Below are 19,724 nucleotides of genomic sequence, written 5' to 3'. Positions count from 1 at the left end.
GACCGTCCCGGGCTCCGTGCCGCGCTGCGGAGGGTGTGCCGGTGCCGACCGACGCGCCGAGTACGTGACGGCTCCGGCTCGGGCTCCGGGACCAAGTGTGAAACTCCGGCAAATTGTCACCCGGCAAGCCCGGCGGCTTGCACCGGATTCCTCTCGGCTGGCGGGTTTGGATGCTCCTTTCGGGAGCGTTCGCGTGTATTTGATATGCAGTAAAAGGACTCGATTTCTGAAAGCGGGCACTCCAAAGGCCACACACACACACAAAGTCTTAAAAGTCGTATTATGACTAACCACGAAATGTTTGCATTTGCATCGTTACAGAAAACGGGATTGGTTTTACACTTTATGGGCTCTGTCGGATAGACTCGGAAAACTCTTTTATGATGTTGGCTGCTGAAATTTCCTAGATTAGGATAATTGATAGTGCAACTCCGGTTATTTAGTCTCAGCATCAAACTTGAAGATCGGTGCTGGGAATTTTTGCTGCTTCGTGTATATGCTCCTGTAATATAGACTTTTATTACTATTTTTTTTTAACAGATGTGACTTTTATGTTTTAGGAAACCAATGAAAATTAAAAATAGAAATACTCAGCATAGCTTCTTCTTCCAGGAATCCTTTCCTAACCGTCTCTCCCCGGGCAGGATCGGAGCCCCATCGAGCCCCGTGAGTTTTCAGGGGCCTCATGGAGGTCGTGATCCCTTATGCTACCCCCAACCTCGTATTAACCCATCAGTCTCGCTGGGGGTCCAGTGGATACTTACTTAACGCTTGGTATGTGATTAATACTGCTTAGTGAAGGAAGGAAAAGATAAAATGATCTGATGTTTCAGTTTTAGCTCTAGAAGTATATATAGAGTGGCAAATTATATGCACGTAGGTAAAACGCTTATTTAACAGATAATTATCTAGAAAAAATGCTATTTGATGTCTGTGTTCCATTCCTAGATATTTTAGTCTCTAGAGCTGTTTTTCAAAGTTTGAAGTCCATTTTACTGGGTTGTGACACCACCTAGGGTAGCTAATGATCAGAACTTGTAAATCATGAAGCAACCGAATAGAAAATAGCAGAGTGTGTATCAGATCATAAGGTATTTGCTTCATGAAACTTTTTTTTTCTGTTTTATACACACAGAGATGTGTGTCATGATGGAAAACGTCATTCTTTTTAGTATGAGTCATAGTCAAAAAAGTTTGAAAGCCACTGCCCTAGATATATTTTCACACATATATATATATATATATACACACACACACACACACACAAGCAGACGTATACAAGCTTTACAGCAGTGTTATTTGTAATTCCCTAAGCTGGAGGCAGCCTTCGGGTGTCCATCTGAAGGAGAAAGGTAAATTATTATCTAGTCATAAAATACAACCCACCCTGTAGAGCGTTGGAGAAAGTAGTTCTGTTTTAACACAAATAGGTCTTAATAATATTGAGCCCCTCCCCACCCCCGTGCCCCAAAAAGGCAAGTTGCCGAAGAGTTCTATGATATCATCTGTGTGAAATTCAGGACCTGGTGAAATAAAGCTTTTCTCTAGGGATGCATACAATCATTAAAAGTAGTAAAGAAAAAATGCCATAAAAGTCAAGCTAGTGGTCACCTCCTAGGGGAGGAAGGTGGGGCTGTGAAGGGGCTTGCTGATGATTTTTGAGATGCTGTAAATGCTTTATCTCCAGATGTGGGCTAAGGAAGTTTGTTTGATTACTCTTGCAAAATGATACATAGATTTGTAGGTTACATGTTCCCCAAATATGTAGTGAGATATGGGTATTGAAAAATAATGAAACCCTAAGCCAAAGCTCTAGTCTATTATTCATATTTTCCAGCTGCTCTTTAGGAAAAAGTCCTGATCAAGAGAGGTCCCCCCGGGAATTTAAACAATATCAGAATGTTTTATAAATTCTAGGATGGATACACCAGTGTTCATTAAACTCTTTCTATACTTTGGTATCTCAGATAATCTGTTTTTTAAACACATTAAAAGATTAAAACTCACAGATAATACTAGGAGCACTTTGGAGTTTGGTTTCTAAAAGTGACTTCTACACTTTTTTTTTTTTTTACAAACTTGTGATTAAATTTTATGTAGTGATTTAAACTAAAATCAAATTCTTTTATGAAAAAATGAAGAAATGCATATAAAAATAGAGTGATCTCCTGCCTCTTTATCAAGGGTTTTAAAATGCTAACATATTGTCATTATTACAATTTCAGTTCCTTCATCACTCTTGGTCAACATTTTATGTGCTCGGTGGCCACGTGTGACTAGTGGCTATTGTATTCAATGATGTTATGTTGTTTTATGTGACACTATGTTATATAGCAGAACATTCTCATCATTGTGGGTATTTTTTCTATTGGATAAACAGTGTTCAAGATACAAATCCTTTGTTGCTTATATAAACTATAGATGATCTTTCCTCAGTGTTTTTGTGTCTGGAGATGATCCTCTCTATCCTTAAGGAAATATGTTTTTGAAATTTTTCCCCTTGAAGTTATTGTTTATGCATGTGGCTTTTTTAACGGACATGCATGTATATATATTTTATTTATGACATATGTATGTAAATGCATACATGTCTATGCTAATGCATTTTCCTTTTCCCATGTGGAGAGGTCATTATCCCGGTGCCACGTCTGTCACATGTATTCTCAGATGTGCTTGGGCTCATTTCTGGGATCTTTGCTCAGATCATTTCTCTCTCTCTGTAGTACTACAGATTTTTTGTTTACTGTTGCTTTGTATGTAGTGTAGTTTTCAGTTCTAAAAGAACTAAAACTTTTCCATGATATTTTTTCCTTCCCTATGAGATTTTTTAGAATTCCCCCCCTCACCCCCACTGCCCCCCCATCCAAAGATAGGTTTTGTGAGTTATCCTTTTGTTATTGATTTCTAACTCACACTGTAGTCAGCAAATGAGGGCTTTATGTCACCGATTCTTTGAAATCTGAGAATTGCTTTGTAGCCTCATGGTTTTTCAGCTATTCCTTGAATGACTGAGAAGAATATGTATTCACAGATTTGGGGGCAATGTAGGTGTGTGTGTGTGTGTGTGTAGGTGTGTGTGTGTGTGTGTGTAGGTGTGTGTGTGTGTGGTTATGTGTATGTGTAAGTGTATCTATATGTAGATGTATCAGATTAAGCCTAAGCTTTGTAGCACCTATCAATTACTGAGGTAGGTGTAATAACATATAGTAAAATGAATTTTTCTCAATTTCTTATAATTGTGTCAACTTTGTTTTAAAAGTTTAAAGTATATATGAAATTTCTGTGAATTGGCCCCTTTGTCATGTTATAGTGATATGCTTTGCCTCTCCTGCAAATGCCTCTTAACTTAAAGTCCATTTTTATTATACTATACTCTTTTAGTAGTTAGGTTTTGCCTATTTGAAAGAGATATTCTAAGCAAATGCTAATTTTTTTTTCTAATCCATACTGTCAATCTTTGCCCTTTAGCTGGAGCCCAGCCCAATTAAGTTTAATATACTTGCAGATTTAATTTAGGATCAAAGTTAGCTTTTTTTTTATTTGTTCTTAACCTTGATTTTTTTTGTTTGCCACCTCTTGGTTTTTTGTTTTCCCCAATTTTTTTTCCTCATGACTAGTGAGAACATTATATGTTTTCTTAAAATTTTTAATGTACAAACTTAATAAAAAGTTTCTTCTATTTTTTTCTGAAATAATTCAAGGTTACGTTCATACCATTATCCTCCTGGCTTACATGCTTGTTATACAGAAATGAGGTCCATTTAATTAATTTTTTTCCTCTTATTAATATGGCATTGTAATTTTTCCTTTTAATGCATCCTTTCCTGATCATTTCTTCTTGCATCTCAGGTCTTTTTTTTCTTCCTCAGATAAAAATATAAGTTTCTTAATTAAGGGATCATTAGTGTCATACTATATCTAAAAATGTCTATTTCATTCTTAAATAATGTTTTTGTTTTAATATGTAATTCCAGGTTGACAGCTTTTTTGCTCAGAGTTATTCCATTGGCTTTTACTTTTATAATTACTTCAAATAACTTATTTGTTGGTAATATATTTTTTTTGGCCCACTTTTAAGATCTTCTTTTTTTCTCTTGTGTTCTACAGCTTTACAACAGTGGACATTTCCTTTATCCTGGATTTAGTGTTTCCTGTCTAAAAGGTTTGTCATTTATCAATTCTTGAAAGTTTCATCCTGTATCTCTTTCGGTGTTTTTTTTTTTTTTCTTCATGTGTTCAGTTTTTAAGAACTCTGGCTAGAATTCTTTTAGACCTGCTCCTTTATTAAGTATGACTTTTAATCTTTTGTTTTACTTGGTTTTTGTCCATGTTGAATTCTATATGATTTCTTAAGACTGTTTTCTAATCTTTGTCTACTTTTTTTCTCCAAATTGAGCTATAAGTTACATAAAATAAAAAACATATATAGCTTGATAAAATTTATACATGTGTACGTGTGTGAGTGATCACCAGAAATATTTGATATTTTTACCCCGCAAAAATATCCTCCTAGTCAGCCCTCTCAGTGAAGCCTATCCTGTGTCCCCATCAACTACTCTCCTGATTTCTATCAGCAAAGATCATTTTCAAGTGTTACTGAACTTCAAATAAGTGTGTTTGTTTAATTCTTTTTTGTACTTTATTACTTTATTTTTCTTTTGTCTATAGGATATTTTTGAAACTTGTTTATGTTCCATGTATAAGCAGGCTTTATTTGGATATTTTTGACTTAGAGCAAGGGATGGAAAACTATGACCTGTGGATTAATTCCATCCCACAGCGCATTGCATATATAAAATATCACTGAATCTAGCTGTGTCCATTCTGCAAAATGTATTGTGGTAACAGACATCATATGATGTGCAAAGCGTGAACTATTTACTAATTGGTCCTTTACAGAAAATGTTAAGTGATGTCTCCTAAAGTATTGCATTATATGGGTATACTACATTTTTTTTCCCATTTTCTTATTTATGACTTTGAAACTGTTTTCAGTTTTTAGCTATTAGAAATAAAATCACTGGAAATGTTCTTAAAGCTGCCGTTGGTGGATATAGCCTCATATCTTCTTGGTTATAATACCAAGGAAATGAATTAATGGTTTGGGGTAAGTTGGTTATTTCAATGAATGTTAATGGTGAACATATTTTTCTATTATTGGGCATTCAGGTTTCTTTTTGACAAGTCTCTTCAAATTTTTGTGCCCACTTTTTAAAATTTTTGTACCCTTTTTTTTAGTGGCATTTAGTTTCTTATATATTCCACATAGAATGTCTAAAGTATGCGTATGCAATTATTTTTTACTTGTCTGAAATTTGCCTATTTTCTTTAACGGTGCCTTTAGATGAGCAGATTTATTTTCACGAAGTCCAGTACAGCCAGTTTTTTTGTTTGTTTTTGAGAGGAGGTGGAAACTGGTGGGGTCAAATAAGTGCTTTTTTGTACCGTGCCCACAGAATTTTCCCTCACCGTCATTTTTGTCCACTCTCAAAGACTACAAACATTTGCCTATGGTTTCCCCCAGATATTTTATAGTTTTAGTCTTCACAGTTGGGTCTTTGATTTATCTTCAGTTGATTTTTGTGTGGTTTGAAGTGAAGGATCTAGATTTATTTTCCATGTGGGCAGCCAATTGCACTACACTACACATTTATTGAAAAGACTTTTCTTTTGCTATGGAATTTCAGTGGCCTCTATTGAAAATGATCATATATTTGGATCTCTTTCTGGACTCTGTCCTTTTCCACTTGAACTGTTTATCAGTTTCTCTATTAATACAGTATTTACTGTATTGTAAGTACATGACATACAGTGGAGTGAACCCTTCACTTATGAAGAATAGTTTGGACTATTTAAGTACTTTACATTTCCATATAAATTTTAGAATAAGCTTATCTGTGGTATGATTCTCCAGAACGACGTTTGGAGACTGGACAATCTTCCCATCTGTAAACATGATGTATCCCTTCACTGAATACTTTCTTCAGTTATTCTGTCTTGTTTTGTGTTTTGATATATTAAAGAACTCACATTATTACACTTATTTCTAGGCATTTTATTTTTTGAGCACTATTGAAAATATCTTTTATTCAATTTTATTTTCCAAATATCTTGTAGTGTATAGAAATACAATTCATTTTTGTATATTCAAAAATTTTTTAAAGTTTTTGAAAAGAGGTCTTTCACCAGATTGAGGATATTTTTTTTTCCATTTCCTTTATTCTTTTCTACATTGATTTATCAACTGGAATTCTGATTGTGGAACTGGCTGTCGGGGTTCAATTCCTAGTTCTACCTCTTCCTTCCTGGTACAGTAGTCTCTAACAGCGACCAGCTTTTCTGTATATTTTGGTGTTTTCACCTATTGGGTTGCAGAAATGTCATGACACATTTGTCTTTCAAAGAAAATGTATGTCATGACTTTTTCAACAACCATTTAATGTAAAATGTAGGTAATGAGTTACCATAGAATGTTATTGAGAGGATTAAATGAGTTAATATAGAAAAAGCTAAGAAATGTGCCTAGCGCCTAGGAAGTATTCATTTTTTTATTAATGTGGTAGGTTATTTTAACTTTTATTTATTTTTTATTTTTTTATTTTTTTTATTTTAACTTTTAAATAATGGTATAAATTCATTTGTAAAATTATCTTTTACTCTTGGGTACCTCACATTTTTATGCAGTCTGGATTTGAGTTAAATTTTTTCATGTAATATTCTCGAGTCATACAGTGGCTGTTCTTTTGCCGTAGCAAAAGACATAATGATGAGTGAGAGATTCCTAAAAAAAAAATATTTCGCAAGAGCTTAGCAACTGTGTGGCAACATTCCCAGCTTTCTAGGGCAATTTATATCTGAGTCTTTTGGTAGAGATAGAGATAGCTTTTGCAAATGAAATCTTTTTTAAATATTGAATTGAGCAAATTCAGAACTTGGCATATATTGTGAGAAATGGCCACTCAGCAGTAAGGAGAAATGAGTTTACCTTTTATACACATTTCACTTCAAATGTTTTATTGTTGGTGGAGTTTTCAATACTTGTAATATTTTAAAAGATTCAGATATTAATAAGTATTGAGCATTTTCTGTGCCAGGCAATGTGTTTTGCTCTTGAGAAACTTAGGGACTGATGAGGATCATTTCAAAGCTTGAATGAAGGACTTTTTCAGTCATTTAGGGATACTCAATTATCTGATATATATATATAATATTACTGTAATATCATACATATAAATTTGAGAATTAATAAAGACTGAACGCTGACATCTAACTCTGTCAGCATCTTGAATTCAAGCCCTTGACATCCTATGCTATTTCTCCTTGTAATGAGGTTTCCACCTTTTCCTGTCATATACTGACCAGTGGGGCCAGCAGTCCTCAGTGATACCCCAGTCCTTGAAAAAGGTGATTCTTCTCTATGTAGACCCTGCTGGCCTTGTCTTGCTCTTCAGAACCAGTCCAGTGGCTTTGTTGGTTTTAGCTTCTCATCAGAATCTCAAGTCTGCTCTGCTTTGGACTTCTGTGAATTTTCCAAAAACTTGCCAACACTGTCAGAGCTGACTCCCTTCATCATCATACTAGCTGTGTAGGAACCCTAATCTATAGCCCATGTTAACTTCTTAGCTTTCATCACCAATCTTTATATCTAAATGTCACTTCTAGTTGGTCAGGTTCTTAGAGATAAGTTTCCAGTACATAGCATGATACTTTGCATACAAAGAACTGTTGCTAAATAGCTACCACTCTTAAGAACCTACTTATAATTGTGCTACAATTTTGCAAAGTAAGGGTTATTGTCTCTGTTTTAAATTGTAAAGAAACTCAGTATCAAAGAGATTAAGAAACTTGCTCAATACATATAGTAAGTGGCAAAACTGGTTTGTCTGATTCAAAAGCTGTATCTTCCATACTGCCTTGGTGCTAAAAATAGTTAAATGAATAAAATTATTAAACAGATGTAGTTATGGTAAAACACACTTCTGCAGTGATTTTATTTTCATTGCCATGTGCTACCTGGAGTCTTTGTTTCAGGGACCAAACTTAGGAGCTATGGACCGACTGGCGTGCTTCTATGTTCTTTGGCTTTTCGTTCTTAGTTCGTACTGTTCCTTTTCTTTCTTTTTTTTTTTTTTTTAGTTCTTATTGTTTCTAATGCGCTAATTGAATATTGTCAATTTGGCTTATTTTGGGGTCAGTGACACAGATTAGAACCACAGGCATAATTTGTTTGGTCTTGGTTTTAATTTTAAGTAGAAAATTTTACATTTGCCTAATAACCTTCACTATGTAACTGATAAGGTAAAAATAGACTGCTTATCTCTTATAAAGTACTTTGGTGCCATTAAAGAATAAAATGCGCAGGGCAAAGCATATGCACTGTGCAGTGTTTAATATAGCATTTGATTTTTATATATGTGTATACCTATGTCACCACTTGGCCAAGATAGACAATATCATATACATACAGAAGAGAAAATTCGCTCAGGCACCACCTCGTCAATGCATCCCTTTAGAGGCAACATTCTACTTACTCATATCACTTTACATTCACTATGTCTAAACTTTAAAGTGTAAACAAAGAGTATGGGGTTTTTTTTGTTTTTTTTTTTTTGTCAGCCTTCATTCATAAGCATAATTTTTGGAAATTCATCGATGTTGATGCATATGTCAGTATTTTCATACATATTTTTTGTCATTAGCATTGTACTGAGTCAATATTATTCTGGGAGTGTGTGAGCAACCAGAACATCTTTTGGTGTTAGCTCTTAGACATCCCTTATGTTTTGTGTTGAAAAAAGAGACTGCTCTTTGTTTTAATTTTACTGTTGGCCACTGTTAGTACAGTCAGTGGCTATAGAGTTTTCATTTCATTGGACATATTTTGATTACTAGACCTTGAGACATATTTTGATTACTAGACTTTTAAGTCTGTGTTTGATACAGTTAAGGTTTGGATCCCCTGAATGTTAAACTGCTTTTACTCATTTATTCCTGGTGAAGAGTATCTTCTACTCTGGAAGGGTGGCTGTATTAGTCAGCTCAGGCTATCTTAACAAAACAGACTGGGCAGCTTACAACACCAAAATGTAGTCCCTCTCAGTTCTGGAGTCTAGCAGTTCAAGATCAAGGTGCCAGCAAATCTGTTTTCTAGTAAGGCCTTTTCCCTCAGCTTGCTCAACAGCTGTCTGCTCACTATATCGGCACATGCCTTTCCTCTCTGCCTGTATAGAGTGTGGTTTCTGAGGTCTCTTCCTCTTAGAAGAACACAAGTTCCATGCTTATGATCTCAGTTACCTCTGTAAAGATCCTATGACCAAATGCAATCATATTGGCCATTTGTTCTTCAACATATGAATTTCAGCAGGACATCACTCAGTCTATAACATTTTGTTCTTGTTCCCTGGATTCATGTCTCTCTGGTATACAAAATACACTTATTCCATTCCAACACATCCAAGAATATTAACCAGTCTGGCATCAATTCAGAATTCCAGAATATAAAGTCTTAGTATCATCAGGGTCAGGTATGGATGAGACTTGAGGGATGATTTACCTTGAGGCAAAATCTTTCTTGACCATGACCCAGTAAAGCCAAACAAGTTAGGTGGTTCCAGAAAACAGTGATGGGACAGGTAGAGAGTAGAGTAGACATTTCTTTCCAAAATGGAGAAATAGGAAAGAAAAAAGGGGTTGATACTGAGGCTAAAATCTAGCAGGCAAATTCCATTAGACATTTCCTTTTTTTTTCCCCTCATATATAGTTTTATGTTTTACTTCTATCAAGGTAACATTGGTTTGCAATACTATATATAATTCAGAGGCATGGGGTCAGACTTTAGATTTTAAACCTCATGAATAACCATCTTGTGCTTATAACCTGCCTCTGGCTCCTTGAACCTAGGCAGTGGCCATACCCCCAAGGGGCTGCCTAGTCCGTGAAACAAGGGTAGGGGCCCCTTCCCTCTGAAACTGAGGAGGAAACAGCCTTGTGGCTTGGACCTGTAGTGAGAGTGAAGAATAGATGATCTCTTAATTGCCCTTGGGGTCATTCTTCTTTTCCTGAACAGTGTTTGCAGCCAAATAGCTCTCTGGTTTCATCCAGAGACTCTCAGAAGTCTAAAAGTCTTCCTCTATCTCATTCCACCCATGTGTTCCCTTTGGTTCCAACTGGCCCATGGCTCTGCTGGTGTAATCTCTTCTTCATTCCTGGCTTCTGCTGACTTGACTGGTTTAAAGCTCGAAGAGTAGCCTCTCGGTGCAGTAATTGGACAGCCACACCCTCGGTGTTCTCTCCAGGACTTAATTTCACAGTTTTTGCAACATAGGCTGAGAATTTTTCCAAAAGTTCAAGTTCTCATTCCTTTTTGCTTGATTCTTTCATCTTTTTTTTCTCTCCCCTTTCTTTACTGTAAGCAGTAAGGAGCAGCCAAGACACTCCTTCAATACTTTGATTAGAAATCTCCTGATCACATTAAGTGTACTTTCCCCCAAAACATCAGAATGTCGTTCAACCTCGTTTCCAATAGCATAGCCTTCACTGCCTCCTGACTCCTTTCCAGAATCATCTAGAGTTCCACCAACATTCCCATCAAGATAATCAGTCTTGCTCTGTAGCATGAACCTCAGAACTTTCCCACAGCCTGTTCATTACCCCATTCCAGAGCCTCTCCTATGTTTCTAGGTGCTTGTGGTAGCCACACACTTCACAGGACATGGTCTGTCTAGCTGCTCACCGTGCCCTGAAAGAACACTACAGACTCTGTGGCTTAAGCAACAGAAATGTTTCCTCACACTTCAGGCAAGACATCCAAGCCCAAGATGCTAGCGCATTTGGCTTGCCTCTGGCCGCCTCTGTGTGTGCATGTGTGTGTGGAGAGAGTGGTCTCTGGCATCTCTTCATTCTCTTACAAGGACACCAGTCTTACTGGGTTAGGGTTCCACCATATAGCTAGTTTAACATTAAATACCTCCCGGGTGGCCCCATCTTCAAATGAGTCATAGTAGAGATAGAGCTTCAAAATCTAATTTTGGGAGATAAATCAGACCTTAACAGTTGGTTTTCTTGATTCACCAGGAAAATGCTGTAGCACACACTACTTTAGTTCTCTGCCATAACTTTTTAGGCATAATATTAGTAATATTGTTAATGCAGTGAGCTTAGTGTAGCTCCTGCTAGGGATTGGAGAGATTGTGTGAAGTATGTTAAATCTTGTTACCTTAATCAATCTGTCTTAATTTCTGTGAAACACAAAGTCAATGTTATGTTTTAAGCGTAAGTCTTGGCCTTGATAACTGCAGTCTAGAAAATTGCTTTTAAATAGCTGGGGAAAGATGTTCATAGTCTAAGAGGATGTAGTGTAGAACATACCTGTGAAGCCTAAAATCTATGTTTTATAAGACCACTTTCTGGGATTATTAATCCCAGGTCTCCTCCACCACCAAAGTTATAGGGAGAGGGGATAGAAAATATTCTGCCCTCAAAGGCAAATATATTACCCAGAGTTTTAAAAATTGAAATATATACACAAGTATATACTTGTGTGTATTAAACAGGAATAGTATATATTTGTGTGTAGTAAGATTCTCTTCTATCAACAATTAGAAATACCGTAGTTATCTAAATTCATTCAATTTCCCTGCCCCTTCTTGTAATTTGCTTGAGTTTAAATAGGTTCGAGGAAAGAGGGGGCAGAGAACTGGTTCTTTCATGAGATGGAGATATTTTGAAGAAGGTTGTTCATAGGTAGTATATTCTGAATTTTGAAGACCATATTTATTTCATAGCTTTTCTCTTAGAAGCTCTCAGATGTTTCCTATTCTGGAAAATTATTTTGATAGATGGAAGAGATGGCATAGCCTTTTCTACCTTTTACCTGGATTTTTTGTCTGAATTACCTTAACATACTGTTTTAAGTTGGGAACTATCAGGCTTCTGATATTCAGCACCTGTGACTACATAAAAGCATTGCAGAACTAATGCAGAAACAGCTAATGCAGAACTAATTGTGGTAAAGGCAGCACTCACCTCACTTTTTAGAGCACAGACTGATGATATATAACAGTTCTTCCTGACCTGTCACTCAGGTCCCCACTGATAAGGGGAAAGTGAAGTTAAATAAACAGAAAAGCAGCTCCTATGTCAGTGAAAAGCAGGTCACTTCAGTGAAAACCCAACTATGGGCAGTATATAATGGCAATAGTGATATATGCCTAGAACTAGTAAAAAAAAATCAACTTATAGTAAAATATATATTTAATATAAATATGCATTGCATGCAATAGAAGTTATATTTGAATAAATTTGATAATAGAAGTCTTATTTTTAATGACATAGTCTCTTTTAGATAAGAAAGGAAGAATAGGATTTAACAGCCACACTAATAAAAACAATAATTACAAAGAGTATATAAACTTGATGGTTTTGGTCCACAACAACATGGTGGCATTTTAAAAATGTCTTAAGAAAGACATAAACTGAGCAGAGAAAGCTGCCAGGTCCTCCAGTATCTCTATTACTGTGGTATAGGACTGCAAGTTCATTAGGTAGGTGATCTGTCTTGTAAGGTAACAGAGGTAAATGCTTTATCAAATGTTTTAACAATGCATAAAATACATCACTGTCTTCCCAGCATATAAGATCTATTTCCTCACTGCTTCCTTATCATTAAGCCAAGGTCATATACTTGAGGAATTTTTTTAGAGTAGCATCTGGTTCTGGTACCAGCCTCTATGTTATCAGAATAGGACAGTTATGTTGTGCCACCACGCTAGCCCCAAACCTCAGCAGCTTCACTGAGAAGTAGGTTTCTTTTTGTGCTTACTGAATTTGAGTTGTGGCTTTGTGGGAAACTCTACATACTATCAGAGACTCGGGTCTGTGGATACACCACTATCTTGCCACTGTGTTTTCTGGAACACTTGTGTTTCTTGATTGCCGTGGTAAGTCAAGAGAATTTTAAGTGGTTTTAAGGCCAGTAGTTAACTTTATTAATAGCCAAGAACCAATCACATGGCCCTCTGTAACTATAAGGGGAGGGAAAAGTTCAAGCAAAAATGTAGATAGAAGAATGTGTACTATATGCTGAAAGAGTTAAAAGTTGTAAGGTAAGCCAGGAACTAAAAACATGCTTTATCATTCCTTGATAAAAGTATCTCATATGACTTAGAAAACCAGGTTTGAGTGTGGTGTCTAGAGATTTCTGCATCTCTAATGCATGGAATTATAGGGAGAGCTGACCCACAGGTGCTGGCCCATTTCTCCTTCTGTTCCTATATTGGACTCTGCCGTACCCCGAAGGGCAAATGTTTGAGCTGTGCCCACATACTTGTATAAAACATATAAATACAGAATTACATCCTTGGTCTTAGTTCTAGGGCTACTTACACTATGATACGGTCTGTTCATAGAAACACAGGTCTGAGAAAGAGGACTGTTCCATCCCTGGTAGCAGGCTTCAAGCATTTTGGAAAAGAAACCATGGTTACAGGAGCTTGGTGCATAATCCAAGAGGGGCTTCTGGAACTTGGTGTGTGTGTGTGTATCTTTAGACTCGTGGACTTCTCTCTCTAGAGGAAGTGTTTACTATGAATCCCTCTGGCCTAGATGTAATACTGTATTAGAAAACAAGAATAGACTGTGGGTGAGCAAATACATCTGTACTGCACTTAATATTTACCAGTTTAGATCCCTAGTGATGGAAAATGTCCTGATTTCCAAGTTGCATATCATGTCTTAACAATTACAATTCTTAATTTTATGTCCCATTAAGAAATATAAATTAGGTTTACTCATAGCAAATTTTCACAAACCATAACTTTTGGGGAGGATTAGGACTACCTAAATGGGTGATGCCCTAACCTTGTTACCAGGCAGTAAGAACAACTAAGAAGCTAGGAGATCTAGCCTGGGGTGCAAAATGCTACCCAGTATAGAGGTGTCCCATGCTATCTCTATTAATAAATTGTTTGATAATGAGAAAAATTTTAATTTTTCTTGGTTAAATGTTTTTATTTGTATAAAGGGGGAAAACATCTATTCTCAGGTCATTGTGACAGCTAAAATAACACAACTGGTTTACACATGAAATGTTCATAGGTCAAGCCATCATTTTTCTCAATTAAAAATGAGGAAAGTAAAATATCCCAAGAAGCAGGTTTGAGACTTTCTCAAGGAGAATGACAAAAGGAGGAAGGCAGGGGGGTCCTTGCAAATGAAGTTTTTAGTCTGATGTCCTGAAGGGTGCTTTGGGGCAGCCCTAGCTCCTGCTTATCTTCAGGATGAAGGTGTGTCTTTACTATCTCAACCTAGTAATAGGTCTTGAGCTTCATTGTCCTGATTTCTTAAATGAGGATAATAGGAATTGCTTTTGATGACTTTGATAAATGATCCTTTGATAGAGTGGTGAAGATAAGAGCCAAGCGTGTTGGTTAGAAAGGGAATAATAGGTGAGGAAATGGTGATTATCAGAATTATCAATGTTTTTCAAAAGTTGGTCTGGGAATATAGTGAAAGTTGGAGGACAATATTAGGGTAGTGAGAGATTTGTTTTTGAAAAGGTGGGAAATACTGTAGCTTGGCTGTACGGGGGGGGGGTGAGTTCTCATAGAAAGGGAGAGCTGGGTTGAATTTTGCTTCTAGGAAGGGAGGGTTGTAGGTTTAGCTTTAGAAGGATGAGATACTCTGTCCAATAGCTTTTATTTTATTTTCCCTTGTAGTTGTTTGCCAATGGTTGTATGTTCAAGTGTTGGAAGTGAGGAGGCCAGTTGGGATACAGGAGGGAAGGTTAGAAATTTGCTGGCTTTTCTGGGCAGGTTCTAGAACCCACCTGAGACCTAGTTGGCAGTGAAGTCTCTGCTGACTGAAACTATTTCTGAATCCTCCTTCTCTATTTCTACTGCAACTAGCCTTTCTACTGTATTGTTTCTCTGTGTTTTTAATATCCTCTTAGGTACTTTTCAGTCACACTGAGCTGTCTAGCTGGGCTTACCAAGTCATAGTTAAGCTGTCCATTTGGTTGGCTATGTGTTTGCAAAATTGCACAGGCTTTGAATAATAGTCTAAACCAACTTTCCTCCTAGCTCTTGTTATTTTTGGTATGCAATTTGGAAGTGTGAGGCCTTTCAGGAATGAATGGGTTTTAATCATTCCTTCTATACTTACTTATATAGATAATATAGTGCCTATCTTCTTAGAATTTAACAATTTAAGAAAAAAAGCAGCATAGATGTAGCTGTGGAATATGTGAACAAATCAAGGGTGAAAAGTTCAATTGATTTTGTGGATGTTTTAGAAAGTAGACCCATACGCTTGTTGTGCTTCTACTATATACACCAAGGTGCATGTATTTAGCGGAGAGCGAGAGAGGAACTTTAGTACTTATGAGCAGTGACTACTACTTACCAAGGCTTCATTGTTTCTCATAGGAACAAATGTTTACACAGATTGGCCTGATGTTATCATACATTTCCTTGAAGAATAGTATAGCCTCAGTTGTTAAGTGCCTAGAACCAGGTTGTCAGGAGCTACCATTTTTAAGTTGTACAATCTTGGAAAGTTTTTATCTTTTAGTACCTGCATTTCCTCGTGGTTCAAAAAGAGCTGTCTTTTTGTCAACATAAGCTTGTTTTGTTGCCAGAATAGAGTTGTTTTGAGGATTATACCAGATAAAAAATATATAAAATACCCAGATTATGCCATAGGTACTCAAAATTTCATCGTTAAACAAATGTGGAGTATACATACCTTCATAAGAAATGGACAGATTCAGCAGGCAGAAAATCAATAAGAACAAAGTTGAATACACCACCACCCATCAATCAACTAGATATAACTGACATTTATAAACTACTTTTTCCAAAAGCAGTGGAATATATATTCTTCTCAAGCTCACAAAAAATTGTCATCAAAACAGGCCACATTCTAGACCATAAAATGTACCTTAGCAAATTTAAAAGAATAGAAATTATACAGTGGCTGCTCTCAGACCACAGGCAATTAAACTAGAAATCAGTAACAGAAAAACAGCTGTAAAATCTCAAAATACATGTATATTAAACAACACACTTATAAATAATATATAGGTTAAGCCTCAGGAAATTTTAAAAGCCATATTTAAATAAAAATACAACTTATCAAAAGTTGTAGAAAAGAACATAAAATATTTACTCATCTATGTTTCCACATCAGGAAACTTGAAAAAGAAAAGCAAACTAAATTTTATATAAGAGGAAAGAAAGAAATAATAATAGAATAGGAATCAATGAGATAAAAGATAATAATAGAGTGATGAAATCAAAAGCTAGTCCTTTGAAAAGATAAATAAATTGATAAACCTCTTACCAAACAAAGAAAAGATTACTGATATCAGAAATCAAAGAAGGGCATTATTTTAGTTCCCTTGAACATTAGAAGGATAACAAAGAAATACTACTAACAACTCACGTGCTCACAAATTTGGTAACCTGTTTAATGAGCCAACTCCCTCAAAGGCATAATCTGCCAAAACACAAAAGAAGGAATAGATGATCTGGAAAAAAAAAAACTATTAAAGAAAATAACTACCTTCCGAAACAGAAAGCACTGGGCTCAGATCCATGAATTTGGCCAAACAATTAAGAAAGAAGCTATTCCAATTTCCTATAATAATCTTGCAGAGAATAGAGGCAGAGTAAATACTTCCTAGCTCATTTTGTGGGGCCAGTGTTGCCCTATGACCAAAGCCAGTCAGCCATTGAAAGCAAACTATACACAGATAAATATCTCTCAGGAACAGTCATTCAAAACTCTCCAACACAGTATTACATATATGAAAAATTATATTCCATTACTAAAAGGGGTTTTTCACAGGACTGCTACGCTAGTTCAATATTCAAATACAAGTTAATGTAATCCATCACATCAATAGGCTTAAAAAGTTATGTGATCATATCAAGAGTTGCAGAAAAACATCTGACAAAATCTAATACTCATTCATAATTAAAACTCTCTGTAAACAAGGGGTATCTTCAAAAAGAATACAACTATTGTATATAATGGTGGCAAAGATGAAGCTTTGCTGCTAAAATTGGAAACAAGGTAATGATGTCCCATTGATCGTTCCTTTTCAACTGAAATCCTAACTAATGCAGTAAGACAAGAAAAGGAAATAAAAGGTATACAGGTTGGGTAGGGAGGAATAAATTTTTGTTCAGATGACATGATTATGTAGAAAATCCAAAAGAATCAGCAGAAAAACCCCACCAAAATGTGTTTTTACTGCAAAGGTTTGGGGTGTGAAGTCAACAAAGGAAACTCAGTTTTTTCCCTTTATACCAGCAGTGAATATGTGGAATGTGAAACTAAAAACATCTTTCTTCAATTTTGCTATGAATAAAAAAGTTAAGTCTGTTAATGCATATTAAAACTATAGAATCTGTGAATTTAGTTGAAACTTTTAGGTTATCTTTTACCTTTTGCTTTTTGAATTGAGTCTGATGGAAACAATGAGAGAAAACTTAACTCGTTCTTTACTACAGAAAAGTAGAATTCTTTAATGATGATTTGACATATAACTAGGTATGTCGCTTCTGCCCAGGAGTAAAATAAGTTTTGTAAAAAACGTTCACAAGGGAATGTTGTTATTTTAGCATTAAAATGGGTATGTGGGCAGATAGGGACAGAAGGGAGATGTCGGGAAGGGAAGGAGGTCGGTGTGCTTATCAAGGGGCTGGTGGAACAGTTCAGTATCTTGATTTTGGTGGTGGGTGTGTAAGCTTCGAGGCAATACAGTCCCATAGAACGAAATATACCCAAAAAGTACAATCTCAAAAGACTAGTGGATTGTGGTACTAAAATATGCTGACTGTGATGCTTTAGTTTTGTGAAATGTTATATTGTGAGAACTGTGTAAAGGGTAATCATCATCTCCTTCCAAACTAAATGTGAATCTGCAGTCATCTCAGTAAGATTATAGTTAAAAAATGCATGTATAACTAATTTATGAAACTAATAACTGTTATTTTTGTTTTTAGGTTGTTCCCACCTGACAGCATCACCACTGATTTTGTAAGTTGATCTTTTAACTTTTTTATCCTTCATGCACAACAGATTGTATTTACTAATTACATGACTGTACTTTTCTGTATAATGTGGTGCAAAAAAAATTGGAGTGAAACTTGTATGTTACTTGGGTTCTGTATTGTTTTGAGATGGTTCACTTGTCTGATACCACATAGATACTTTGAGGAAGTTTGAATTACACATCTTGGCTAAGTACATCTATTTTCTTTGGTGTCACTTCCTTTCAGAGTTATGTATAGAAGGAGCAAAATGTTATCTGCGGGGCTGGTGTATGTATTTCCAACTCTTCTCTACCACACTGGTCCAAATCTTCATTATTATTTTTTTTTAATTTAAATAACCTAACTGGTCTCCCTGCTTCTATACTTACTCCGCTATAATCCATTCTTCAAGTAGCAGCCAGATAGGTTATTTAAAACTCTTAAGTCTGATCAGGTTACTTTCTGCAGTGGCTCCTTTGCCTCTTTACCAGCTCCTCCATGATATGGGCCCTGTTACCTCTGACCTAATTTTTTAATGCTCCCCCTTACTGCATCAGTCATACCAATATTCTTGCTCCTACATTGAGGTTTTGCTGTGGCTGTTCCCAGCAATAGCCACATGACACACTGCTTCCTTACCTCAAGACTGTTGCTAAGTGTCATCTCCTCACCCAGACCTTCCCAGGCCACCTTATTTCAAATTGCCATTGTTTCCCTCTGCCCTGTTTTCCCTGCATTGCCTCTTTGCATTAATTTTTTAGTCACTGTCTGATAGATATTTTACCTGTGTGTCTCCTCTTCATGTCGTGATAAGTTCCATAAGAACAGGAATTTTTACATGTTCTGTTCATAAAGATGGGGGGAGCAAAATAGGGGGTGTGGGGAGAACTCTTTGTTACTGACTTCACTGATTTTTTTTTTGCCACCTCACTGTGGAGATGGATAAGTGGCTCAAGCTGGACTGTTCTTTGCTTTCTAGTCCTGGTCGGGGCATGTAACCCTAGGTAGGCCAAATGATTTTTTTTTTCTGGGAGTTTGATTTTCTTTGACCAGAGGTTTGCAACTAGGGAAATATCTTGCCATGGAACCTCTTAACTATCAACAGACAAATAGGTAAACAATAAGTACAGCTTATAATGTTACTATAATGACACAAGGAAAGAGCATAATATAGGCATATACTAATAACATATGGGATAAGACTAACAATATTTGGATCCCCAGTTCCAAAATAGATAATTCATCAAGTTGTTATTTCCTTTGGAATTGCCCATATACTAGGTGACAAAAAATTAATACAAAAACAGTATTAGAGCAGATACACAGAGAATCAGAAAATTTTATATGAATACTGTGTTAAGTTCACCATTAAAAGAGGTATATAAACTTGGTCATTGGCAACATTCAATAAATATTACTCCCTTAATCCTATATTGTTCATTATTATAAGCTTAAAGTACTACTAAGTTGCTTCACAATGTACTTTATAGAGAAGAAAATTTTATTTCATTCTACACAGTACATTTTGAAAAACCACATATTTTTGTGGACAATAAAATGACCAGAAGACAGAGGCTGCTCTATAATGAACTACAGAAAACTTTTGGGGGGCATATTTTTTTTTGAGCTTTGAGGTATCTTTTATATCACAGTAATGTGAAGAGATAAAATGAGATAATGTAGAT

General features: G+C 35.9%; 1 protein-coding gene across 3 annotated transcripts in view; it reads left to right on the top strand.

Annotated features, from left to right (window-relative positions):
- The window catches only part of PLAGL1 (pleiomorphic adenoma gene-like 1), a 56,815-nt gene that overhangs the window by 584 nt on the left and 36,507 nt on the right, over positions 1–19,724 (top strand). For all 3 annotated transcript variants that reach the window (XM_012723844.1, XM_012723828.1, XM_012723834.1), the window contains exons 2-3: positions 4,108–4,162; positions 18,010–18,043. The gene's annotated coding sequence lies outside the window, so the exon portion shown is untranslated. The remainder of the gene's footprint in view (positions 1–4,107; positions 4,163–18,009; positions 18,044–19,724) is intronic.

Source organism: Condylura cristata, unplaced genomic scaffold (genome assembly GCF_000260355.1).
Source record: "Condylura cristata isolate star-nosed mole 26May11 unplaced genomic scaffold, ConCri1.0 scaffold00001, whole genome shotgun sequence".
Classification (NCBI taxonomy): Eukaryota; Metazoa; Chordata; class Mammalia; order Eulipotyphla; family Talpidae; genus Condylura; species Condylura cristata.
This window is presented reverse-complemented; position numbering and strand designations above follow the sequence as displayed.